The following is a 27,704-nucleotide window of genomic DNA, read 5'->3' as shown; positions in this document are numbered from 1 at the left end:
GTTGAAGCTTCATAGGATAATTGTCACCTATGAATTACTACGTGATCACCTTTAACTACAGTTTGATAAATAGATATAAATCAGCCTACGTTCACCCTCCTTCCTATCCCTGAGTCAACGCCCAAAATCCCCTTCTGCAGTGCTGCTAGTGATACTCGATCTCCTGAGCAACCAGATGTAAACTAGATCAGGAATTAGACAAGGAATGAGCTGTTCTTTTTAAGATGTTTCAACAACACATAAACCAGGAAAGGGTGCAGAGAAAGTATACAGTAAGGGAAATGACATAACTAGATACTTCTGTAACAGTGATGGTTTTCCCAAAACATATGGCAGAAATCACATTTGTGGGTAGGGTGAGGAATGAGAAAGAAGGATGGAATTAATGAGGTAGTTGGAAGAAAGTTCTTTTTTAGGAATGAATTATAAACTAGAGAAGTTCTTCACCAATAGGGCAAATAACCCTATCATTGTGTGTTTGTCTATCTAAGGAAGTCACTCAATTAGTCAGTCTTAGTTTAGGATGTATCCAATGAGGGAGTCAAGAAAAGCTCATGAAGGACACAAACAGTGTCTCCCTTTTTCATGGTTGTTTCTCTGGTACTTACCAGAATGTTGGTGACACAGTGAATACCCAGTATAGGTTTAACTAGAAAAGGAAGAAGGACCAGGATTTCATATATTATTAGAAATAATAAAACAATAACTCATTTTTGTTAAATGTTGATTAGGTCCCTGATACCTTACTTAACATTACACAGGTTCTCACTTAGTCCTCCAACAATCTTGTGAAGTCATTCCCATTTTACTGACAAGCACGGAGAGTCAAACAGATTAAGGGGCCTGGCCAATACCATTCTTTTAAGTGGAATGGTAGCATTCTCCCAGCTGTGTTCAAATTTGATCTAAATTACTAAGCTTTTAACTGAAGTTATCTGAAATAAGACCTTTAAGGGTCAAAAATTGATTCTCTAGGGACTCGTAGGTGGCTCAGTCAGTGAGGGAGCTGACTTTTGATTTCAGCTCAGGTTGTGATCTTGGGGTCTTGGGATAGAGGCCTGAGTCAGGATCTGCTTGCGGTAGGAAGCATGCTTGAGGATTCTCTCTCTCCCTCTCTCTCTGCCCCAACCCTGCTCGCATGCTCTCTCTTTAAAATAAATAAATAGATCTCAAAAAATTTTTGATACTCTAAATGTAAGGACCTAAGGGAAAAACCTAAGGAAAGAACTACAAATAGCTTCATATCAGGTAAGGTTTTCTGGACAAATGAGTTAAAAAGGGGAAGAAAAAAAAAAAACTGTTTCCAGAGCATATTTTTAGAAATAAAGATTCAGAATAAGACTGTGGATTTTAACAATGGAGGATTCACAGATTGAGACCTTTGAGTAGCAAGAGTCTACTAAAGTTGGAACAGGATGCTTTCCTCTTTTCAGATTATTTCAGAAGGGAAAAATGTACTTTTATCCGTTGCTGATCACTTGAAGATTCCAACATAAATCTCCCAGGAATTTTTATATGACTTTTCTGCCCCTTGTTGCTAATGTGCACTATTAGGCTTCCATTAATGAAAATTATACTCTACATCAAGCATCTCTATCAGTGGTCTTCAACTCTGGGTACACAGTACCAGAAAGCTCTTTAAAAAGAGTGTCTCAGGCTTCCCCTCTAGAGAGTTTGATTTAATTGTTCGAGGGACAGGGCATAGGGCCTGTTTTTGTTGTTATTTTAGGCTCTCTAGATAATTCTAAAGGGCAGCAGGTGCTAAGAATCACTGGTCTAGGTCAGAAGACTTTGGGCAAATCAAACTAGCACCTGAAAAGGAAAGGTCTATGTCTATCCTAAGGCAACCACACTATTAATTTCTAATATTCCAAGGACAGGTTTTTCAAAATAGATTCTTGATATAAAATGAGCAAGAGTGGGGTGCCTGGTGGCTCAGTTGGTTAAGTGACTGCTTTCAGCTCAGGTCATGTTCCTGGAGTCCTGGGATGGAGTCCCAAATTGGGCTCCCTGTTTAGCAGGGAGTCTGCTTCTCCCTCTAACCCTCTCCCTTTTCATGCTCTCTCCTTTCATTTTCTTTCTCTCTCAAGTAAATAAATAAAGTCTTTTTAAAAAAATAAAAAAATAAAATGAGCAAAAGTTATTTTGACTTACAGAGATTAGATGAAATCCAAAGCACGAATAACCCAAAGTTTCCTGAAAAGGCTTATTAGAGATTAATGCTGATATAATTGATGCACTGGGGTTTTATTGCAAATTATGGTGCTGTAAAATCATTTTAAAAATATTTTATTCCCATCAGACTCTGAACAATAAAACACAATAAACAAATGAATTAAAGAAAACCAGGATTCTTGATTCCCATTCCAGGGAATAACATCATATTCCTAGATCTCACTACTTAGCAAATTTGAAGACCTATGTGAAAATAGCCAGTGAAACAAAATAAATTTCTCCTAGAATCAACTTCCAATTAAACTCAGAAGTTTCAGAGATTAAAAAACAAAAATCAGCATAACAGCAATTTCAGGATATAGAAATGATTAGTAGGTGAAGTTCTTGTTCTTATTGTATGTTCTAAACCTTTAAATACACCTATCTAAAATGGTCATTTGCTAATTATAAAACATCAGATTCACAGGAGATAGGAATACCATGAAATCATTTTTTAAAACTAGAAAAAAATTAATTTAAATTCAAAGACCTTCTAAATTCTAAAGTATAAATGTCTAAAATTAGAAAAAAAAGTAAAATTCCGAGGCCTCTGGTCTTAAAGAATATCAATCTATATCCTAATATTATATGTAGACATTATAAGAGGGCATTAATAATAAATAAAAATATCCACAAAATGATATTTTAAAAGACTAAAACAATATGCATGAATCTAACAGATTCTCTGTGGATACTGGGTTAAAATCAATGGATTATTCTTAGGGGTAAAAATATCTTTCTCTCTGAACAGAAAGAACTGAAATATCACAAATTAAAATAACTACAAAGCTGTGGCCACCAGTTCTGTAGACTATGGTTTCTCAAACTCTACTATAATAATAAATCACCTGAGGATGTTGTTTAAATACAGATTCAAATATGAAAAGATCAAGATAAAATCCATCTTTAGTCTCTGTTGTCCCTTCCAGGTGGAAAGGACACATTGCAAAAACATTAGTTGTTAGTTTAATTTAAAAATTCCAACTGAAGCAATCTCCTAAAGCAGTGAAAACAGAACATTTCATAACTGCACATGAAAGTAACATTTAATAAAAGAAGAGGAAAGTGTTTCTTTCCATTTCTTGTTCCTATATTCCTGACAATAAACTTTTTTTTTTTTTTACATCCTCAGGGATTTGGGGTCTGGTTCCAGGTGACTTTAACTGGCATAAAGCCTAATTGGTATATGAAACTTGCTTGCTACCGCATGAATGAAAGCATATTATAAAGGGTTAGGAGTAATCACAAAAGACCAAAAAATTACAAAGCTCTATACCTATAATGTAGTATAGATTATAGATTAAGAAAAGTATACCATTCCTCTCTCTGCCTGCTTCTCTGCTTACTTGTGATCTCTGTCTGTCAAATGAATAAATAAAATCTTAAAAAAAAAAGTATACCATTGCAAAATTAATACATATTGGATCATTGCCACACATTATCATCAAGATTTCCTAATCAAATTAAAAAACAACAACAACAACAAAAAACTTGCCCTAATAATAAACCTTATGTGCTTGGGCAGAAATTGTATTAAGTGCCCTCATCTGCTGGTTAGGGAAGGGAGGAGTGGCAGGAAGTCATTCTGCTTGTATTCATTGTTAAAATCAAATTTCATGGTGACTTATTGTCGTGGTTTGTTAGTTTTGATTATGTTTAAGTCTGTGTCCACATCCTTGTCTGCAGTTCTTCTGAGCAGGAAGTGACTTGTGCATGTATGACAGGTGACAAACACTGACGCAAAGCAAATTGCACTGAGATGGCTACATGCTGCCTCCCAGGAGGAGGAGGCAGAAATACCCCAAAGATCCCAGCTAAAGACTAGAGTTGCTCTGGCTGGCTGGAAAATGCCACCAGCAGACAGCTAACTGCATGTAATTGTCATAGAAGAGGATGGCTTTCTGAACAGTCGTCTCTGCAGGTTATGTGACAAATAGCCTACTGACAGAGCCGACTGCCAATAACTTAGAGGCACAGGTTTTAATATAGAAAAGCGTGTGGTCAAACATCCAACTTCTCAGCTAAACCTGGTCAGATAAGCATCTCCATAGCAATATTATCTTTGAAAGTGAAAGGTTATAGAAAGGCTCTTGATTTCTGGACCAGCCAATTCTACGTTTACAGCTTGGAGCAAACAAGTAATTATGGAATTATAATACTCTTTCGGGAGAGGGCAGGATGATGGTGAAGGGGAGCTCACGTACTCTCCAGCTACTGTGAATGAATCTGCAGCAGGAGGCAGATTCTGGAGGTAGCTATGAAAGCTATATACTGATAATTTATGGCATAGTAGAGAGTAATTTTGAGGAGTGATTTGAGTGGTCCTACAGATTACCCACTTACCTAGTACTTCCCCTGGACAGAAGGACTACATTTTAAAAGGTTTGTCTGTGTATTTACCTTGTAAACATAATAGATGGCCCTCAGATTAGTAAGGAGACAGAAAGTACATAGTGATTTGAAAAAGGTAAGTTATCTATTTTTAAGAGAGGACTGGAGTAACAGGGAATTGAGTTAGTGAGTGAAAGAGAATTTTAAATAATATAGGAGTAGACCTAAGGGGCAACCACTATCCACAAGGCTGAGATGAGGGCCCAAGAAAGAACCCTCTCCTCACCCGCACTGAGAACCAGAGATCTCTGTTGAGAGAGCACAGTGTTGGCTTCCTGATGGTGGAAAACCGACAGATGTGTCTCACTAGTGAAACTCGTCCAAAAAATCTGCCCTCTGGAGTTCCAGAAGAAGCCATTCAGAGGGAGGTATCAAACCCTGGAACTTGCTATGTGCTTAGGATAACTGTTGGCTTCTGGGTGCGGATGGCCTCTGGAGTTAAAAAGCTGTCCCCTACAGTCTAGTGCATTTTCATGTATAGCCTGGGCCAATATGGTGCCAAATTGGTCCTGGAATAAAATTTGGGAAGCAGGCTCCCTAGATACCCAGTTTTGTGGGACCCCCAGTGTGCACATGTGTGGGGTCTAACAGAGAGTGTCGGGATCAGTGACTTAGGCTAGGGAATAGGTCCATGATGTCTATGATCCCAGGGTACAACATTACTGCCCAAGTCAAGCTCTGGAGAAAGTGGACAGGCCAGGGGTGTGCCAGCTCTAGAGAAAGATGCACCATGCAATTACTTAACACTAGAGAAAACTATGTGGAGGCTGAGAAGTAGAGAAAAAGTATGCCCAGAGAGAGCCTAACCAGGAAGCCACCCTGAAGCCAGGAAGGGAAACACCTTCTACTTTTCAGTGTCCCTCCAGTGCCCTCTATTGATAAGGCTTACCATCAATGCCAGTCAGCAAAGGAGAAATATCGACAGGGCCCTCACCCATTACTGTAGAGCAGAAGAGAATAAATTTGGAACTGAGAGACAATAAATTGATAACAGCATAATCTACCCTTTTGACTACTCAGTTTCCATATGCACACACTTTCTCACACATTCGAACTCCTGTACAATTACAAAACAGCTCTATATTCCACCGAACAAGATGCAAGGATCCTCCTTACAAGTGCAGAGGAAACCTCGAAATGAGATGCAGAGTGCCAACAGCCACTGTACCCATTACTGTGACAATATGAATTACTTTTCAAATTCAGTCACAATCCCACCAAACATTTTTACCTAAAGACTAAATTATAAACTTAATTTCTAACAACGTCAATGTAATAATTTGTTAAAAAAAAAAAAAAGAAAAGAAAATGGGAAGGAGAAAAGAAAACGTTGCCTCCCAAAATAAAGGTCGATTAAGTATAGTAACAACTCAATGTCCAGAAAATGTTACTGAAGAGCTCCCGAATTTCTGTGGGTCTGATTATCCTCTGGTTCTCATATACTTCACAAAGATATCTAAAGTACTTGCTACTTCCTGTTCATCAGATACAATCAATATAATATTATCAACATAGCAAATCAAAGTGATATTTTGTGGATTGTTGGGATAATTGAGATTTCTAGGACAGGAGAACTGACCTGGCCTTGGCTGTGCTAGATAAAAGGCAATTGCCTTTGGTGGCCCTTGTAAATTGATACGGAGAAAAATCAATTAACCAAGTCAATAGCTACATACCAAGTGCCAGAGGCTGGGTTGATTATATCAAGTAAAGATAATACATCTGGGACAGCAGGCACACTTGGAATCATTCAATGATTAAGTTTACAATAGTCCATTCATTCTCTAAGATTCATCCAACTTCTGCACAGGCCAAATAAGGGAGTTAAATGAGATATGATAGATATCTCAAGTCTCATTTTGAAGCTTTGATGGTGGCCCTGATCTCAACAATTCCCTTGGGGAAACAGTATTATTTCTGATTTACTATCTTAGAAGGAGGAAAAGTTCTAAGGTCTTCCACTTAGCTCTCCTATCACAATGGTCCTCAATCTATGACTTAGAGAACGATATAGGGATTCTCTGCCAGTCATCCAGAATGTCTACCCCAATTATACATTAAGGAAATGGGGAAATAGGCACAGGGTAGATCTCTGACAGCTAAGCCCCCTATGAGTCAGACTTGAGTGAAGACTCCATCTATTACCTAATTACTGTAATTCCCCATTATGATGAGAGGGCCACAAATGGTATTTTGGCTCCCTAGGAATTGGTATGAAAGGTCTGAGTATTTTCTTCTCCCCAAAGCATGGCTACAGGTCCATCTGGAGAAGGCTTTTGAGGAAGATCTGTGTTGTATGCTTGAAGCAGTTGTGGAGACTTCCTCAAGACTAGGCCTCAAATTCAACTGAAGGGCTCTGAGCCTGAGAACCGACTTACATTTGGTGATGACACTTATCGGGTGAGAGGTAATGAAGCTCAACTGTGGCAACTAAGGTCAATGTTTCTGCCACCACGTCTAGAGTTTTTTCTGCTTTATACACAAGGTGATACTGTGGTGATACCCATTTGCAAAAAAACAAATGCCTTCTGATTACATCTCTGTCCCTGATTTCCATTATTGTATATACCCCTACTTTGTCTTTGGTGATTAAATAAATGCTACTTGTCTTCTGCTACTATGGTATCCCACCATCTCCACTGAAACCAGGGAGCCAATCTTAATGGCCTACAAAGGAGAACAACCACAGATTTTTTTTTTCCATTAATGCAGGCACTTTCCTCACTTATGTTTTTCTCCTATGTTAGCAAAGGGAGAGTGTACTGAGCCTTGTCATGGAACCCAGAGGATGGGGATGCAGGTTCCACACAATAAGTTCATTGAACATTCATTTTTTGAAGGAGTCCCAAAACTCACAAGTAGTAGACAATTTCTATCTACTCATTCTCCCTTTCGAGGCCTCGGAATTCCAAGGGAGAGAGAAATGCAGGAGCAAGTGAGTGAGACTGCTTGCTGCTCGATGGTTGTCACTTAGCACTCACTTTCTACAAGCTTATCTACAACTCCGTGGGTCCTCATCCTTCACCTCAGGTTCTATCCCTCTAGAAAAAGTGTCCGCAAGCTTTCCACAAAGGCCTAAACAGTAAATGTGTTTTTGTTTTTGTTTTTTTTTTAAAGATTTTATTTATTTATTTGACAGAGAGAGATCACAAGTATGCAGAGAGGCAGGCAGAGAGAGAGAGGAGGAAGCAGGCTCCCTGCTGAGCAGAGAGCCCGATGCGGGACTCGATCCCAGGACCCTGAGATCATGACCTGAGCCGAAGGCAGCGGCTTAACCCACTGAGCCACCCAGGCGCCCCAGTAAATGTGTTTTACTTGGTGGACTGGGTGGTCTCTATTACAACTACTCAACTCTATTTTTGTTTTGCAAAAGCAATCATACACAATACACACATGAATGGGCACAGCTAGTTCCAATAAAATTTTGTTTATAAAAACAGGTGGCGGATAAAATTTGGCTCAAAGGCTGTAGTTTGCCAACTCCTGGTCTAGAAATCCAAAAAGGCTTCAACCTGAAATTTACATATTTCCCTATATTTACCTAGTCTCCATTAACTTTCACATCCCCAGATGTAAAAGAACCAAATAGTCCTTCATAAATCCATAACATCATGTAAAAAATAGGCATAAAAGCAATGTCTGCCTTTGAGATCAGGTGATTTTGTACCTATTCTAAAACATATAATATCACTCCACTTATCTAGTCACCATCTGAAATTCCTACATTACCCACCCCTCATAGGGAAAGAATGAAAAAGTCTTACTAAAACATGTTTCAGATGGAAATAAGCCAGTGCCAGACTAAACTTTCTTTTCTCAAAAGCCGACCTCAGACAGAATAATTTTCCTTCGAACCATGCACAGACAATTACATAGTGAGGCCAATAAGAATGCTGAATGCCAAGCTCCATATAGGGAAGAGAGGGGTACCTAATTCTGTGGGATTTGTACTTAATTCTTTAGGCAAAGGGGAGAGGCACTGAGGGATTTCAAGTAAGGTGATGACCTAATTCCACAACTGAAATTTAAAATGGTTATTCTCAAAGCTGTGCTGAATTTGGATTTTGGGGGAAGAGGGAGGCATGCCAGTAAGAAGACTGAAGGTGGTTAGGAGACTATTAAAAGTAATCCATGTGAGAGATTGAATAGGAGGGGTGTGGAGTCTTGATACGATATCTGGAAGTTAGGGTTAGCTGACTTCAGCAAATGAGTCAATGTGAAGCCTCAGAAGGTCGTTAATAATGAAGTATGTGAAGATGGGTGCTTCACTCGTGTGTTCTCTGTTCTAGATTATCTGCAGAGGAAGACCTGGAGCTAAAATAACAGGGCAAGAGGCCACAAACGCTAAAAGAGGTAATGACAAAGGGTAATGAGTATGAGGAGGAGACTGAGGTAATGATAGCAACAAGTCTTAACAAGTTCAAAATGATGGGTCATATCTGAAAGAACAAAGGTCATGGTCAAAAAGCTCAAATAAAACAAAGAAAATAATAATTTGCAACAGAAGCCCTCTCTGCACTATTAACAGTCCCCGGAAGGACCCACCATGCCACCAGGTATTTAGTATCAAGTGTTCTTTTACCTATCTGACTCCAAACGTTCAACATCTCATACTACTTGCCTCCATCAATGTATCAATCAGGTGTAAGGATAACGTCTAGAAATTTACCCCACAGATATGCTAATGTGCTAGTATCCAACATCAAAATGCTGGAACTGACAACTTTACCAATTAGAAGAATAAATTGCAATAGATAAATAAATCATGATAGGTTCATATGATGGAATATTATGCCAGGTTAAAAACAAAAAAGGCGGAGCACCTGGGTGGCTCAGTGGGTTAAGCCTCTGCCTTCGGCTCAGGTCATGATCCCAGGATCCCGGGATCGAGTCCCACATCAGGCTCTCTGCTCAGCAGGGAGCCTGCTTCCTCCTCCTCATCCCCCCTCTTTCTCTTTCTCTCTCTCTGACTGCCTCTCTGCCTATTTGTGATCTCTGTCAAATAAAAAAAAAAAACAATTAAAAAAAAAGGTACTTTATATGCTGATATGAGGGCATCTCCACAATAAGTTAAATTAAAAAAAGATTAATTTACATTTTTATGTATGCAATTTATATATATTATATATATGCACATATATATAAAGAAAGCATTGTTTGCTCACAGGGAGGAAAACCAGGTGTCAGAGGGCAACAGCGAAAGGAAGACTTATCATATACACCTTATATTTTTTTTTAATTTTGGACCATCTCAATAGAGTAACTACTTAAAAAATAAGCTGGAAAAAAATTGAAGGTAGAATAAAGATTTTCTGACATATAATATCTCAAATTTCTTAATTCCATTCATCATTTCTCAAGAAGTTACTGGGGAATGTATTCCATCCATATGAAAAAGTAAATAAACAACAAATTCACCCATATATAAGAAATAGGGACTCCATCAGAAATGTCAGTAAAGAGGGGCACCTGGGTGGCTCAGTGGGTTAAGCCTCTGCCTTCGGCTCAGGTCATGATCTCAGGATCCTAGGATCGAGTCCCACATTGGGATCCCTGCTCAGCAGGGAGCCTGCTTCCCCCTCTCCCTCTGCTGCTCCCCCAACTTGTGCTCTCTCTCCTTCTCTCACTCTCTGTCAAATAAATAAATTCTTAAAAAAAAAAAAAATGTCAGTAAAGAGAAATCCCAAACAACTGCTGTGGAACAGGTCTAGAAAGCAATAGTCCAAATTCGAACAAGAGGATAGAGAGCGTCAGAAGAAACCAATAAATTGGTGTGATTATGTAGAAAAATCATACTGAGATGATGTGGGAGTATAGAGAAATAGAAATTGATATGTGGAAAAACCAAGCTATCTTTTTCTTAAATTGATTATTAACGCCATGATTAAAAAAATTTTACTCAGACTCACAATATACTCATGTAATTAATTAGCAAACAAAATGTACATAATAACCATAAGAAAATATTAAAGTGGCAACAAAAATGTGAGAATTATATTGTGAGATGGAAGAAGGGAGAGCAAGGGTTACATGTGTTAAAGAGCTAGATATTTACCTATTTTAATGGGAAGTCAATAGATAATATAAAATATTGATAAATTAAGAAATAGCAGTATATGCATATTATTGCAAAAGGCAAATACTGGAAGAAACACCTAAAAGAGTTTAAAGTTGTTACCTGGAGGCAGCAGGACTGGGGAAGATGAGAGCTGACTGGATTTTTTTAAATTTTCTTTTCTTAATTTTTTTAGAAGATTTATTTATTTGAGAGAGTGACTGAGAGAGCAGGAGGGGAGGGGGCAAAGCAGAGGGAAAGGGAGAAGCCACTGAGCTCCCCACTAAGCAGGGAGCCCAACACTGGGATCCTGGGGATCCCACAGATACGTTAGTATGCTAGTAGAATGATAACCTGTAACTCTGCACACTAAAGCATCATTTTTATCCCCACAATAAGTTAAATAAAAAAAAAAAAAAGAGTTGACTGAATTTTTGTTGCTGTTGCTGTTGTAAGCCTTTTAATAATTCTTTCTAATTTTATTTACATATAAGTAGGATACAAGTACAGGATTTGGAATCAGACAGCTTGGATTTGAATACTCGCTCTGACATTTCACTGGCCTTGTAGACAGAGGCAAATTACTTAATCTCTCAATTTTCTTGTCTCTAAAATAGGGAGAAAAACAGCATGTACCTCATTAAGTGGCTTTGAAGATTAAATGTTTAATTCATGTAAATTGCTTAAAATATGCCTGGCACATAAGTGCTCAATAGTAAAATGGCAAATAAGGACTAAAACTTATTAAGACAACAGATACTAACTTTGGTTACTTAATAAAAAAAATATAAAGACATTAACAACTAAATTCTAATTTTAAAAACATGAACCACGTATTAAAGTCTGCTCCCTTTGTGAGAAAACTCACAAAGTTAACACTCCCAGGTATTAAGTTGGACTTTATTTCTTGAGCCTACAGTCTTCACTTTAATCTGCAGCTAGGGGTGAGGGTGACGGGGGAAGACTGGTGAAAAATTCTTAGTGTTGGAAAGGGGGAGCTCAAACTGAAATCTGAAGATGAGTTTTAGCTAGATAGGCCAAAAGAGGAGAGAAGAGAGTCCCAGGAAGGGACAGTGACACTCGAAGAAAAGACAAAGGCAGGAGGAACATGGTAATAAAAAAAGGCGAGCAGAGCCAGAACAGAGAGTAACATGGCAGAAGTGTGCGTACTACACAGGAGTAAAATTGTGCCAGGCCTTTAGGCTGAGTCAAGGAATTTGCCTTATCCTAAGGAAATGAAGGGCTTTAAGCAGTTTTGAATGTTTTGAAAAGCTCTCTCTGGGTATAGCATGGGGAACCAATCAGGAAGAATTCAGATAATCAATAGGGAGGCCATTTGTAAAAATCCAGGCAAGAGATGATGGTAGTGACAGGAAACAGGAATGGAGAAAAGAAGAGAGATCTGAAAAGTATTTACATAAGAGGTAAAACTGACAGAGAGCTTTTTTTTTTTTTTCTGGTCTAGTATGATTATGATTTAAGTAAAAGCTGCCCCCTTTAACTCCTCACCAGTAGCAATATTCTTAGTTGTAAAACATTCATAAACAAAAACGATAAGACATTCCAATCACAAAGTTAACTCTTCACTTCTAAATGGTAAAACCCAGGTCTTGGAACAAAACCAAAAGGCACAAAAATAATATTGAATTCAAAAGAATAAGATGGAAGTAACAGCAATCTAAATTCAATAGACTAAGTACATGAAACAAGTTTCCTAACTCAATTGCTGTGGTTGTTGCCCATAAAAAAGCAAATATCCTGCTTGCCCGATGTCACTCCCCTCCCTGGGTCACTTTTACCTGAACATATATATATATATTTAAAGATTTTATTTATTTAACAGAGAGAGAGATCACAAGTAGGCAGAGAGGCAGGCAGTGGGGGCCTGGGGGGGAGCAGGTTCCCTGCTGAGCAGAGACACCCCCCCCAATGAGGGGCTCGATCCCAGAACCCTGGGATCATGACCTGAGCCAAAGGCAGAGGCTTGACCCACTGAGCTACCCAGGCACCCTTCCCCTAATATTTTTACTTCACAATAGGCTTAGAGGAAAGAGAAATATTCCATGCTTTGCGAATATCTAAAGGTGTTGTGTATGTATGTGTGTGTGTGTACAGGCACAAAAGCAGACTATATTAAATCATATATGTAAAATGCATGGCAGAATTATGCATAGGACATCTCATCCCCAGCTCAGGTGTATGTTGAGGTGTGTGTGTGGGGGAAGGGTGGTACAATTTCCTAAGTGACGTGAGAACTGAGTCTTAAGAATCAGAGTTATAGAGGTAAAGATAAAAGGAAGGTATCTCAGAAGGGGTGATTAACAAGAGAAAAGCACACAGGAAAAAACAATGAAATCTGTTGTTGGAATACAAAATTTTGGTTTACAAAGGACAGATCCAGAGTTAAGCAAGGGTCAGATTTTGTGGGACCATTTTAAGGGCCATGAGTTCTATCCTGAGCAATGATAAGTTATTAAAAGATTCGGGGTACCTGGGTGGCTCAATGGGTTAAGCCTCTGCCTTCAGCTCAGGTCATGATCTCGGGTTCCTGGGATCGAGAGTCCTGGGATCGAGCCCCCCGAATCGGGCTCTCTGCTCAGCGGGGAGCCTGCTCTCCACCTCCCACCCCCCGCCTGCCTCTCTGCCTACTTGTGATCTCGCTCTCTCCATCAAATAAATAAATAAAATCTTAAAAAAAAAAGATTTAAGTAGAGGAAAAAGAAATTCAGGTTTACATTTTTAGAGATCATTAGCTGAGGGGTTCTGCTGAGGATGGATTTGAGCTTAATGCCATCTGCTAAGATAGTAGGTAGCAGGTGGCTATGGTACCCCAGTTAAGAGTTGATAAGACCCTGAACTAGAGCAGAGTTTGTGGGGGAAGGAAAGGCAGAAAATGTTAACAGATTCAGTGATCTGATAGTTGTGGAAGTTAAAAAAAAAAAAAAAGAATAAAAAAATGACCTCTGAATTTCTGCCATGACAGTTGGATAGTGGTATAGATCCATAAGCCATTCTCCAAAAATCCCTGGAGCCAAATACATTTTAAAACTCAGAATATTGGGGCACCTGGGTGGCTCAGTGCTAAAGCTTCTGCCTTCGGCTCCGGTCATGATCCCCGAATCCTGGGATCGAGCTCCCGCACCGGGCACTCTGCTCAGCAGGGAGCCTGCTGCCCACCCCACCACTTGCCTCTTGGCCTATTTGTGATCTCTATCAAATGAGATATTTTATAAATAAAATCTTTTTTAAAAAGTCCTATCATTAAAAAAAAAAAAAACTCAGAATATTTTGAAAAAAATCAGAATATTTTGGATGTTAGAAAGGAGATATGGGGGCGCCTGGGTGGCTCAGTGGTTAAGCCGCTGCCTTCGGCTCAGGTCATGATCTCAGGGTCCTGGGATCGAGTCCCGCATCGGGCTCTCTGCTCGGCAGGGAGCCTGCTTCCTCCTCTCTCTCTCTGCCTGCCTCTCTACCTACTTGTGATTTCTCTCTGTCAAATAAATAAATAAAAAAAATCTTTAAAAAAAAAAAAAAAAAAAAGAAAGGAGATATGGTTTACATACCCAATATAACAGTGTACCCCCAGCAGTGCCCGGAACAGCACCATGTAATCAAATATAGCAGTGTATCTGTAGCAAGACACATTCCACCAAGTGGAATAGATGGTAAATAGCTTCCTGACAGTGCATTTAGTTTTCGTAGCAAATTGAGTTCAAGTTTTGCTGATAAATGAGTTACCAAAACATTTTGGTTTTCAGGGATTTTTTTTCGGAGGGGGGGAGTTTGGAATTGTGGCTATGAAATGCTAAAAGTAGTAACACCTATAAATAAAATATAGGAAGTAAAATAGGTTGTTTTTGTTTTCGTCTTTGATGGGATGAAGGTTCTGGTTTACTCATGTATAATCTCAAACAATTATGACATCTTAAAAATGTCCTGTGGGCAATGGGATAGATGAACAAACTGGTTGGGACAGTTTAAAACTAAAACAATTATAAGTAAATAAAGATTTAAAAAAAAAGAAAAAAGAAAAAAACTAAAACAATTATAGGGAAAATGTACTATAGGGGAAATATTCTCTATTTGGTGGCAAAAATATGAGCCCAACTCAGAGAATGACTCGAGGAAACTTCATCTGTCAATAGTCACTAATGACCTACAATTCAGAGTCCTACCTGTCTCTGCTTTACCACATAAATTAATGCATTTGAGGCTCTTGCCATTGCTGGCATTGGTTTGAGTTCAATGTTGCTATTAGCAGTACATTAATTATGTTAAAATTACTCAAATTACAGAAAATGAATTATTCTGATATTAACTAGATGCATAATTAGGTGATTGATAATACATCCTTCTCAATCAGATTTTCTAGTCATAAAAGATCTCTCAGAATAAATGCATTTCTACATTTTATGAACCAGAGAACTGAATATGTCCTCAAGATGATCTGGGCATTGATCACTTGCAAAATATTAAATATACTAATTCTCTTTTGGAAAAAAATTCCTTCTATCAGGAGTGAAAATTAAAAGCTTCTATGGAAGGCTCAATCATCCCATCAGAGTTTCCAAGTCTATATCCCTACAGGTCACTTAGGGATCTCAACCAAACTCTCAATCTCCCAGTCTAGTCTTTTTTAGGGGCTAGGAGTCTGATTTCTAGAATTTGTCTCTTATATCTGTTTCACAGTAAAAGAAAAAAAATATATAAAATGTTAACAGACTACAAACCAACAATAAACTGGCTTATGTTTACTCAAATAATTTTTTTTAACATCCCATCTAAGCACTATTAATATGCTATAAAATTTAGGACTTAGAACAGAGCTGGAAAGAATTATTTTTCTCTCAAACTTTCACTTGATAATTGTTACCATCAAAATCCCCTGAGAGGGGCGCCTGGGTGGCTCGGTGGGTTAAAGCCTCTGCCTTCGGCTCAGGTCATGATCCCAGGGTCCTGGGATCGAGCCCCGCATCGGGCTCTCTGCTCAGCAGGGAGCCAGCTTCTCCCTCTCTCTCTGCCTGCTTCTCTGCCTACTTGTGATCTCTGTCTGTCAAATTAATAAATAAAATCTTAAAAAAAAAAAAATCCCCTGAGAAAAATCCTTCCAGTTTTCCCTGTCCAAACATACTACATGAGGTTGAAGGATCCATTTAAAATGTGCTAACGTACAGTGAAGTTTCATGCAGTTCCTATGTTTGAGAGATTTAGTCTAGCATCAGGTCCTAGAGTCTCCAGCCCTAAATGTTTAATGAGGATTATAATTTTATATTTTTAAAAATGTACAGCTTGGTTTTCTTTCTTTCAAATATGTGTATGTACATGATGCAGTATGCTAATAGAAAAATCAGCCTTCAAAATTCCAATTCAATAGAATGCTGTAATTTGCAATGTAGGTTCCAGCCCATTTGTGGTCATAAAAAATCAATCCAGTGTGTTGAGACCAGAATTTTTTAAAATAATAGAGAAAATCAACATTGTGTGGCTAAATATTGTTTTGTAAGCCTTGTTACACACACACACACACACACACTACACTGAAGCAGTTTCTTAATGAGGATTGCAGTCCAAAAAGAAGTTTTAAAAATACTAATGTTGAAGTGTGCTTGCCAGTCAAAAATCTAGAGTGTTGCCAATGGAGGGATGACCCTGGGTTGCTGCCTTATAAAATATATTTTAAGCCAATATAATAAAAGATCAGAAGACTAAATTATGTTGTCCGTGTTGACTCAAAAATTAACTGTGGCTCTGAAATACCAAGGAAGGATTAAACATCTTAATCCACATGGCATCTTCAATACACATGTGGTCCACAGTAAGAGAAGAATGACATCTTCACTCATTCTCCCTAGAGTCAGGCATCATCTGGACAAGTTAAGTTAAATTAGAGCTGGACAAAGAACAATGGACTATTCTGTACCCATAAAGGTCTTACAAACTGTATGAAAGACAAAAAGATAAATGCCTTATGATAAGTGGGATTAAGGGTGGTCAAAGAATAACACAGGCCTTGAGTCAAGTCTCTGGAATAATAATGCCATGTCTACTGCTAACTTGCTGGCTGAACTGCCGTTAGAATCTCTCTCTCAGCCTTGGTTTGGCACCAACTGATTGGACTCACTGAGTATCCAAAGTGATAAGGGGATCTTGATAATACTAGGACAGGAGGAGATTCCTGACTTAAGGCCTCACTAACTTAATCTAGGGAAGTTTTTTTTTTTTTTTTTTCTATTTTACAGATAGTTTAACAGAGGCACACTGTTACTCTAATATAAGTAAACATGTTACATTTCTCCCTTAAGAGTAAAGATAGTGTAATAACATCTGGTTCAATAATCCATGAAGTTTAAATTAATATCCTAAGCTCGAGGAACAAAGCCTACCTCCAATTATCAAATAGTATTTAACGTATGTATTTCTCTGAATGGAGATAAGATTAGGAGGGCCAGATAGGCTCTTTTGACAAAAGCAGAAAGCACTGGTGGAAAATATCATTAATATTTGGGGCGCCTGGGTGGCTCAGTCATTAAGTGTCTGCCTTTGGCTCAGGTCATGATCCTGGGGTCCTGGATTCCAGCCCCACACTGGCTTCTCAGGGGGAAGCCTGCTTCTCCCTCTCCCACTCCCTCTGCTTGTGTTCTCTCACACTGTGTCTCTCTCTGTCAAAAAATAAATAAAATCTTTTTTAAAAATGTTAAAAAAATAATTACACCCTGTTTGTGTGGTTGACTTTTTACCTTTTATTGCACATTAAAAAAATAAATAAATAAAACAAAAACAACAAGAGAGGGAGGCAAACCATAAGTTTTTTCTTAACTATGGAAAACAAACTGAGGGTTGCTGGAGGGGTGGGGGTGGGGTAACTGGGTGATGGGCATTAAGGAGGGCACGTGATGTGATGAGCACTGGGTGTTATATAAGACTGATGAATCACTGAACTGTACCTCTGAAACTAATAATACCATATATGTTCATTAAGTTGAATTTAAACAAAACATTTAATAAAAACAATAATAAGCTATAGGATTTGCCTAAGACATTTTGTTAAATGTGCAATTTAAAATATTTTTTTAAATGAGCAAATATAGCAGTAAACAAATGTAGGCAATAGACTTGCCATTTATTATTAGAAATCTTTATGTAAAATGCTGTAGTTAAAGCAATATAAAAAGAAAGATGCTTGGTACAAATAAACTGTCAGAATGTTTAAACTAATATGTATGCTAAACTTCGGGTATTAAAAGCAAAAGTTAAATTTAAAGAAACTCTAATTGTAGGGTATGACTTTAACCTCATGTCTTTTAGCCACAGACTCAAAGAAAATGTATACAGTAAAAGAAACAACATATGTTCTTACAACCAGAAATTCTCAAATGAAAATACAGCAACTTTCTTATCTTTTAACAACAGAATTTGAATGTAAATGTTTTCATTATGTAGTATAACTTTATAGCAAGTTACATTGGCTTAATAACATTTTTCTAAAAATCAGAAAAATAGTCAACTCTATGGGGTTCTAAAAACAGAAATAGTTATTTGAATGAATTTGAAGTGTTTCTGATGAGTTTTGAGAGAGAAGGAAATAAAAGGCTAAGGTAGGGACCAGTTTCATCTTCATTTCTTAAGCTTCAGAAGCCTAATTGGGCAGGAAAGGAATTTGGGCCTGGCACACCCCGGTTCAGTCGTGGCAGGATCCCGAAACAAAAGTTTTTCTGAACCTTTGAGTCATATGCCACGGGCAAACCAGAGCCGCGATATACGGGTGGTTAAGTCAACAGGTCCTTTAACGAGATGGTGTGCGGTTGGTGAGTGGCAGTTGGATTTCTTCCTGCCACGAAGAAAATAACTCTTCTCGATCAAACCGGAAAGTGGGCGCAGCTCTGGTTTAGGGAGTGCACCCGGAAAAGTGTAGAGACCAGAAAGGAGAGGGAGACAGAGAGAGAGAGGGATGTGCGCGTCCCGACCACAGAGCGCTTTCCAAACCACTCGGAAACCATTTAAATGGCTCAGGCGGCCGCGGTTTCCAGCCTAGGACTGTCTGGGGTCCGGCTGGGAAAGTTGCCTGGCAAAGCCATGCCCTTTCCCGTCGCGGACTTGCCCCCCCACCCAGGCCCCCCCCGGCCGCCCCGGCACAGGAACGAGAGGAGACCAGCAACCTGTTAGCACGCGTGGAAACGCGGCCGTCTCGCGCCTACCCTGCCCCTGAGACCCCCACTCTGAGAGTCTCCCGGGGTCAAGCTGCGGACCACCGGGACTTCTGACTGGGTCCGGCTCCTCGGGGGCCTCCCTATAGAGACTGCCAGGGGCACAGGGCTACCCCCGGAGCGCCACCCGCCCCGGCCTCGGGCGCCCCTCTCGGCGTCTCGGGAGGGGCAACTGAAACACTGCTCTCGAGACCAACTCCAACCGGCCGCTGGGACCGTACCCCTCTCCCCACCCCGTGAACCTTGGAGTCCGTCCTTCCGCCTCCTCCGACGCTGCCCAGGGTCTACCGGCCTCCCTCCCCCTGGTCCGAGCGCCGGCCCGCCCGCTTACCTGGCGGGTGGGCACGGCAGGACGGCGGGAAGCAGCCGCCGGGCGGGCGCTGGACTTGGGCCGGGAGCCAGGTGCAGGTGGTGGCGGCGGCGGCGCTTCTGGTTGCTGTCGCTACAGTTGCCGCTCAGTCCAGCTCCTCCTCCGCCGCCGCCGCCTCCTGCCTTCCCGCTGGGCCTCCTGCGTTGCCAGGAGAGGCCGAACCGAGGCTCCGCTTCCTCTCGGAGTCTCCCAGGTGAGCTCCAGCCTGCGACGTCGGCAGGGGCGAGGCCCCCGTCCCGCGCCTGCGCGCCAGCCTCCTGCCCCGCCCAAGCCCTACCTGAGCGCTCCAGGTGAGGACCGAGCGCGCCGCGCGCAGGGTAGGGGCGCCGTCCCGGCGGAGCACAGCCGCCGCGCCCCTTCTGTCTCCGGGGACAGGGAGGCTGGTTTTCCAAGCGAGGCGCGCCTTCGCCCGTCTACATTTGAGGAGTCCTGCACTGACCTGGTGGCAGTGGTCGCCTTGTAACCAGAACTCCGTCTGGGTCCTTGGAGAACCAGAAGTCTGTATTTCCTTCACACACTTCTGCCTTTCTCTGCGGTTCTCCAAAATGAAGGAGTGCGCTGCCCGGAGACTGGGGGGCCCAGTGCCCCCGAGAACCACCTCATGACGGCTGCAACTATTAGCTCGTATGGTTTCCTCGAGCAAGGTTCAGCAGCTTCTGTCACCAGTTAGGTTCGTGAGCTATTGGGTGAGCTTCCTTCCCATGCACTAGTCTTGATTTCATCACTTGACTCACTTCGGCACAGCTAGTGGTTTCCGTTTCTGTAAGCGCGCGCTCTGGTAGGGGCGCCTCACGTCCAAAGGAGGAGCCTCTCTCTTCCAAAGAAGAGCCTCTGGTATTTGGCAGAGCCCTGCTAACTTGGGGCGCACCACCCCTTCCTGGGTTGCTATCGGAAGGGAAACCAATTCCCAGAAGAGAGAGAAAGCAGCGACAATAGAAAGAAACCTGCTGTCCTTGTTTGGAAAGACACTGGCTTCCTGGAGAGGTTTTCCTTCTACTGTAGATTTGCTTGAAAGCTCCCCATCCATTGGGAGGGTGACAATGCAGACTCTAGGGAGACAGGGGTTTTGCCACTGTTTTTAAAGACAGATTTTTTTTTCAACAGTATTTTTTCCTTTTATGATATTTACAACCATTTTTTGGCCTTCCTTCTGTTATGACAAACACTGACACACCCAAAATCAGGACTTTAAAATGACCTTTATACCTTCCTATAAACTCATTCACTAATTGGCTCTGTCTTCAATGTATATAGAAATATAAATAGAAAAATAGCCAAAAATGTTTTAGCAGCATGCTTAATTACAAGATGGTAGGTTTTTCCATAAAGTTTAGCTGTGGTCTTCCTCCTGTATTTTGACACATACACTTATGGTTTCTTTTTATTGGTATATTAGTGTTATGTGACACCTAAAATTAAAATTTGAAAATACTGGTTAGTATAGTATCAATAGGTGTAACTAGAACTTGACTAGTCTGACACTGGTTTTAGCATCTGCAATAATGTTCTTTTTTTTTTTTAAGAAAGATTTTATTTATTTATTTATTTATTTGAGAGAAAGAGAACACAAGTGGAGGAGAAAGGCAGAAGGAGAGGGACAAGCAGACTTGTGCTGAAGGGAGCCTGCTGCAGGGCTCCATCCCAGGACTCTGAGATCAAAACCTGTGCCAAGGCAGACACTTAACTGACTGAGCCACCCAGGTGTCCCCTACCACAGCTCTTTCATACCACACCTATGTATCAGCTTTCAAATTTCGGTTAGTTGTTTGTATTGTATTTGTTTTGCAAGCATCAAGGAACCTTTTCTGTGTTTGTGACATTTTAAAAAAATATTTTATTTATTTATTTGACAGAGATCACAAGTAGGCAGACAGGCAGGCAGAGAGGGAGAGAGGAGGAAGCAAGCTCCCCACAGAGCAGAGAGCCCAATGCGGGACTTGATCCCAGGACCTGAGATCATGACCTGAACCGAAGGCAGCGGCTTAATCCACTGAGCCACCCAGGCGCCCCTGTTTGTGACATTTTAGTATCACTACCCACAAACAACTTTTAAGCTTTCCCTCTCTCCTCCCCTGCAAAAAGTTCAGGACTTACTTACGTGTATAACCATACTAACTTGATAATATTTGTTCTTAGGTCCAGAGCTGAAAATACCACCTACCTAAATCCACCTACCACCCCCTCCTTTTTTTGAGGTTCTGCTGCTTTCTTTGTTGTTTGCCTCAAGATGGAGAGTAGTCTCAGTCTTTGGGAAATTTGGGAGAAATCCTAAAAGTATAACCACAGAATCTGTATCCCATGTCTTGCGTCACCCATCTGAATGAGGCAGGAACCAAAGATTATCAGTTTTGAGGTCCCACCAGGCAAAGAACAACAATTTTTGCTGACAAGAGCAGAACAGAGCAAATGGATATAGAATAGCAATTTGGAATCCAAGGACTGAGATGCACTGGCAGCAAGACAAGAAAAGTCAAGTAATAACTGGAAAAAGGAGCTAGGGCAGACTACAAAAAGAGAGCAAGCAAATAGGACCAAAATGGTGCATGAAGGGTGAAAAGAGAACAGAGCAAATATAAGAATCAGAAGTTGCTAAAAATTGCCAGTTTTACAATAGAGACAGACAATTTAAACAAGGAAAACAGTATTTTGGGGTCTGGCATACCTACCAGCATTTCATTCTGAAAGCAAAGTCTTAAAATTAATAAACGTTTTTACTTAACAGTAAAATCAAAATGCTGCAGGCCCAGAAGAAAAGTATTATGCTACAATCTTTAATGCCCTAAATCCAATGAGCTAAAGAGTTTTTGGAAGTATCATCCTATTTCGAGATTATGAAATAAAGAATTTGTGTTATAAAGGGGAAATTAGTATTTCTTTATGAAATAAAAATAAAACCCAGGAGTCTTAGTTTAGACATGCTTCTCAGAATACTATTTCAATACTGCATGTTTGGCATGAAATGGCAGCTAAAATAGAAAATTAAGAAGATTTCACACAGGAAAGAAGAAACTTATCTGTCTACACACAGGGGTGGAGAGAGACACAGAGAGAGAACTAGCTCCCCCAAAAGCTTATTTATATAAATTTAAAATAATATTCACTATTTAATAATATTTGTTAACATTTAAATTAATGCCAAGACCAGTATCTAACACTTGGTAAATACTCAATCAATATTTGTTAAATTAATAAGTTGATGCCTAAGTACCATGAAAAAACCATTATGCATAATGTCTTAGGCCGAATACAAATTCAAAGCATGGTTTTACCAAATAATATGGAGAAATAATCTAAGGCAACTAAGAGTCATAGACTAAGAATTAGAGGGACAATCATCTAATAACAACAGCTATCATGTTATCGTGATATCAGTTATCATGTACTGATATTACAAAAGGCACTATACAAAATAACTTACACTCCTGCAAGTTACTTTACTTTTGGGCTTAAATTTCCTCTTCCCCAAAATATAATACTGGTACAAGGTGATCACCAAGTTACTTTACACACTGATTCATGTAAACTCCATGAAGAGATAATGGTCATGCAAAAAACATCCTCTGGATATAGGAATAGCAATTAATAGAAAACAAGGATGAAGGAATGGGAATTACTTAACTAAGATAGAAACCCTAATTCATAAAATCAATTATAACATATAATGTAACTAGTTAAATTATTCAGATTCACTACATCTAACTTTAAATATTTTAGTTTGTTAATTGTTTAGCTGTTGGTTATCCAGAGCTTAGCAACTTTAGCTTGACACTTACTGCCTGCCTGGCTTAGCCTTTAAAAACAATTTTGCCTTATGTGGAAACTGGAGCCTCCAGTCAGATCTCAAAGTCAAATTGAGAGCTTGGCTCAAAGACTAAACAGATTGAAATAATTTCTACTAAAAGAATTGAAAGGCTATTGATTTAAAAGGAGAATAGTGTTGGTATCATAGTGAGAGTCACATAAAAAATACCTACATAAAAATATGTAGGTATTTTTAATAACTATCCAGCATAATGCTACATTGTGTTTAAAATATTAAGAGTTAAAACAGTAAAAACATGAATAGATTATTTTTAGTATGAGCTTTTTAGTCCAGTGTCTTATATAAAGATTGCTTATTAGGGTTTTTTCCCCCCTAAGAATATCAATAGAGCAACCATCTGTGACTTTCAAAGACGTACAGATTTCTGTGAGTGTGCTTATTGACTTAAAAAGCAACAGAACTATGTCTTGTTAATCTTGTACCCTTAATGCTTGGCGCATAGTAGGTGCTCAATAAATATTTGATGAAATGGATTGAGTAGACTGCAGTGTTTCAAGCTTTTAAGCATTAGCATAAGAGCAAAAAGAAATACCATGCTGAGTCAGACTAATATTCAATCTAGCTAGCTCTAAATTCTGACAGTGGCATCAAATGCTTTCTTCTGGGAAAAGATGGTGATAGTCTTGCATGATATTGACCTCAGATATGTACTCCAGGTGTCCCTGACTCACTCTTTCCTAAACCGATCTCTCTTTTTCTGTAAAGTGGCTTTTTATATTCTAAGTCAATTCATATTTATTTTAGAAAAATCAGAAAATACAGATAAAAGAAACCAGTTGGAAACACCCCAAATTCCTCCCATGTAGATGAATCAGTGCTAACTACCAGACCCGTTTCTACTGTTTATCTCTCCAGATACTTTTGAAAAACTAAGGAGAGTGGAATGGAAGATATAGAAGGAGACAGAGACATGTTTTTAAAATAAAAACTAGGTCATATTGGGATCTTGTTTTGTAGCCAGTGTTTTCTACTTAACATAGCTTTCCATGTCAATGAATTCATTTTTTTACAGCATTGTTTTTAATTATTGCATGGTTTCTTTTTGTATGAATGTATTTAATCAGTCACTTATTGGACAGTGAAGATTGTTTTAAATTTTGCTGTTGCATACAGTGCTATGATGCTCACATTCTTTAGTGCTCACTATCTTCATCTGTGGAAACATTTACATTGCTTTTCTACTGACTTTATTAAGCCATTTTGTATCAGCCACGTAAGAGCCTAAACAATAATGATATTAGAAGAATCACATCACAAAGACAAATCATAGAAAGTATATTAATGATTTAGCACTACTTATTTGTAAATATATTAATTCTAGTTACCAAAATTTTATGTAAAGCATGCTTATTATAATTAAAGCCTTATCAGAAGGATGTTTGGCTGGCTTAGTTGGTAGAAGGTGAGACTATTAGTCTCAGAGTCAGGAGTTCCAGTCCCACTTGGGTAAAAAGATTACTTAAATAAATAAATATTTTAAAAAAAACTTTATCATTTTAGAAATAGGAAAGTAAAGTGTGCCTTAATATGGAAAAGTCAGATCTCCTACCTTCTCCTGATCATAGCACACTTAGTTTCTGAAAATCTGTGTGTCTCTCTTCACTTCAAATCCCCTCCAGCCCAGCCCACTGAAGGCTCTAATCTCCTATGGAACCTCCTAGACCAGCCCAAATCACCTTGGTATTTCTTAATTCCAGTGCAGTGTCATAAAGTAAACTTCCCTCCTCCCTTGGTCCTTGCCTCCCTCCTTCTGCAGTATCAAGAAGGGAGGATTGTGGAGAGACACTACTTGGCCATGATATTATTTGTTGCCAAATAAGTTATGATAATTTGTTAAATAACTTAAGCCACAGAGGATAGGAATGTTCTTTTAGCATAATAGTTCTCAGGTATTATATCAAAAGAAGTAGCATCATTGTGACTTAATCAAGAGAAAAATATTGATTTTTCATGCATATTAGAAGGGGAATTTTGGAAGAAATTATATTTTTCAGAGTCTTTGATTTTTTTTAAGATTTATTTATTTGAGAGAGAGAGAGAAAGAGAGCTGGGAGAGAGACAGAAAGAGAGGGAGAGAATCTCAAGCAGACTCCTGGCTGAGTGTGAAGCCCAATGCCAGGCTTGATCTCACGACCATGAGATCATGACCCGAGTTGAATTCAAGAGTCAGAAGCTCAACTGACTAAGTCACCCAGACACCAGGTAGTGTCTTGGTTTTTAATCTATTAACAGAAAAGTAATCTGCTGCCCAAGGTAGTATCTTATCATAATACCTCATTCTCTACTCCCTTTTTTTTTAATTAAAAAGAGAGAGAGAGAGAGAATGCATGTGCACTACATATGAGTGGGAAGAGAGGGAGAAAGTCTCCAGCAGACTCCCTGCTGACTACAAAGCCCAACTTGGAGCTTGATCCCACTACCTTAGACCATAATCTGAGCTGGAATCAAGATTTGTATTCTTAACCAAATGAGCTACCCAGGCACCCTCCTCCTTCTCTAATTTAATCACAAAATCAGAATGTACCTGTTCTCCACTCCCAGAGGTTTCAGCAGACTCTAAGACCACAGTGAATTCATCACTTCTGCAAAACTTCAGAGACAGAGATTCCTGACAAGTAACAGACATTTGGGGCTGCACACCAAAAAATCATTGTTAGGGAAAGACGTTTGGAGCAGTTTGTGAATAAGGGAGAAAAGGACAAAAGGGAGATATTATAGGAAGAAGTTAAATGGCTTAGAAATGGCAGGGAAGGAGGAGAGTAGAGGACAGAGGAATCTCCCTTGTGGGACATCTTTTCAAGGCTTGAGGAGAATCTTTGGGGACATATTCTCCCAAGGCCTGCTAATGTGGCTTCACTCTTGGGAGTGAATAGGGAGAGGAAATAAACAAGGAATATCATCCAGTTTCTTCCCTCTCCCCTTCCTTCCTCCCCACCACTGCAAACTCTGTACAGCTTTGGAATGATTAGTTAAATTCTGTGGTAAAGATCTTAGCATTCACTGAGATAGAGTATGTATTTGACTCAACAGTAAGATGATATCCAGCAGGACCTCTACTAGCCTAAACAGTATCCTGTGTGAATTAGAAAATGTCATCCATGAGCGGAGAGAGTCCCTGAGTACATGGCTTGGCAAGTGGATGACCCCTTCCTTGAAGTAGATGCAAATCTATTTCAGGGCACCCAATGATCTGAATGGAACCCAGGCTGTGTATCAACCCTACCTGACCTTTGGCAGGATACTTTTAAGCAGGGCACAGCATAACAACCTGGTGTCCAATCAGGTGAAATCCGTTTCCTCATCTTTTGTAACTGGAGTGTCTGTACCACTTGCATGAACCAACAGAATATGGTAGAAGTGGTGTTATGTCCCTTCCATGGCTATACGTTGAGTGATATTTTTACCCTCTGTCTCCACTCTCTTGGAATGTTGCCATGGTGTGAAGAAGCCTGGAGTGAAGGACCATGTAGAGAGAAGTCCAGCTGTCCCAGATGTTCAAGCTGAGCTCAGACCCCAGCCAACCACCAGCTAAATGCAACTTTGTGACTGATCCCAGGGAAATACCAGCAGAAGGACCACCTGGTCAACCCACCAAACCATAAGAAATATTGATTCATTGCTGTTTTAAGCCACTAAGTTAAGGGGGAATTTTAAAAAATTTATTTAACTATTTCATCTAAACTTGGTTCTCAATACGAACAAGAACATAAGCACCATTTATATTTGTGCACCCTCTGTACTCTCCAGAGAAAGGTTTTGAGATGCAAAAGCTTGGATTTATTAGAATTTTGAGAGTCTAAGCCTTGAGTGACTGCACAAAATCTGTGGTATAAACCAAATATTTTAAAGAATATGTGCTCAGTCTGAATCAGCTTTCTATCCCCACCCTAAATCTTGATAAAATTTGTGCAGAATGGGGAAAGAGAAGAGAGTCAGGGGGGATTGGAGATAGTGGGCATTGCCAGCATGCCTGAGCAGAAACTCTGGAATGTCACCATGGAGGAACGCCATATTTCATAACTATCTGGGCCACCATTCATAGAAGAAGATGTGCAGGAATGCACACCTGACCCTAAAAAACCAGCCATGAAGGAACTCTGAGAGCAAAAAAGAAGCTACCTTGGAGAAGAGAAAGACCCCAGGGTTTATTTCTTGGCCAATATTGAAGAATGGTAAGAACAGAAAACTTTTCTAAATGGGGTATTGGACAGCCCCAAGGCCTCTTTTGCCCCAGGAAGATTCAGAGAGCCCCCAAAATATTTTCCAAAGTAGGAGAGAATGATTTAGATCTGGTATCTTTGTAAATTAAATTTTGTCAGAAGAGAGGCATGCTTATTCCTTTACCTATCATCGGTGACTGCTTTGATGCTACCAAGGCAGAGTTGAGTGGTTGTGACAGAAACTGCATGATCTGTAAAGCCCAAGATACTTACTATCTGGCCTTTTATAGAAAAAAAAATTGCCAATTCCTGTTTTAGATGAAGCACAGAGAGCTAGGAAAAGCTAAATTTTCTGAAATGACACATAGCAAAAATGAAATTCTAACCATGACTAAAAGGTGCATTGAGACCAGGATGTAGTATCAGCAGATGACAGCTTGGATACCAATGATGGCCTAATGCCAGTTGTCTCACACAAGTACATTTT

The 27,704-nt window shown here is 39.7% G+C and overlaps 1 protein-coding gene across 5 annotated transcripts in view; it reads right to left on the bottom strand.

Moving 5' to 3' along the window:
- GALNT3 (polypeptide N-acetylgalactosaminyltransferase 3) overlaps nucleotides 1–19,972 on the bottom strand; it is a 46,079-nt gene extending 26,107 nt beyond the window's left edge. Inside the window, exons 1-2 of one of the 5 annotated variants that reach the window (XM_082689465.1) lie at nucleotides 19,196–19,972; nucleotides 609–649 (exon numbers count right to left, since the gene is read on the bottom strand). The gene's annotated coding sequence lies outside the window, so the exon portion shown is untranslated. Of the gene's footprint in view, nucleotides 1–608; nucleotides 650–2,154; nucleotides 2,173–19,195 lie in introns of those variants that run through there. The other 4 variants (XM_082689466.1, XM_082689467.1, XM_082689468.1 and 1 more) reach the window with 4 other exon arrangements.
- Between the last annotated feature and the right edge of the window lie 7,732 nt (nucleotides 19,973–27,704).

Source organism: Mustela nivalis, assembly GCF_964662115.1.
Source record: "Mustela nivalis genome assembly, chromosome: 11".
In the NCBI taxonomy this organism is placed as follows: Eukaryota; Metazoa; Chordata; class Mammalia; order Carnivora; family Mustelidae; genus Mustela; species Mustela nivalis.
This window is presented reverse-complemented; position numbering and strand designations above follow the sequence as displayed.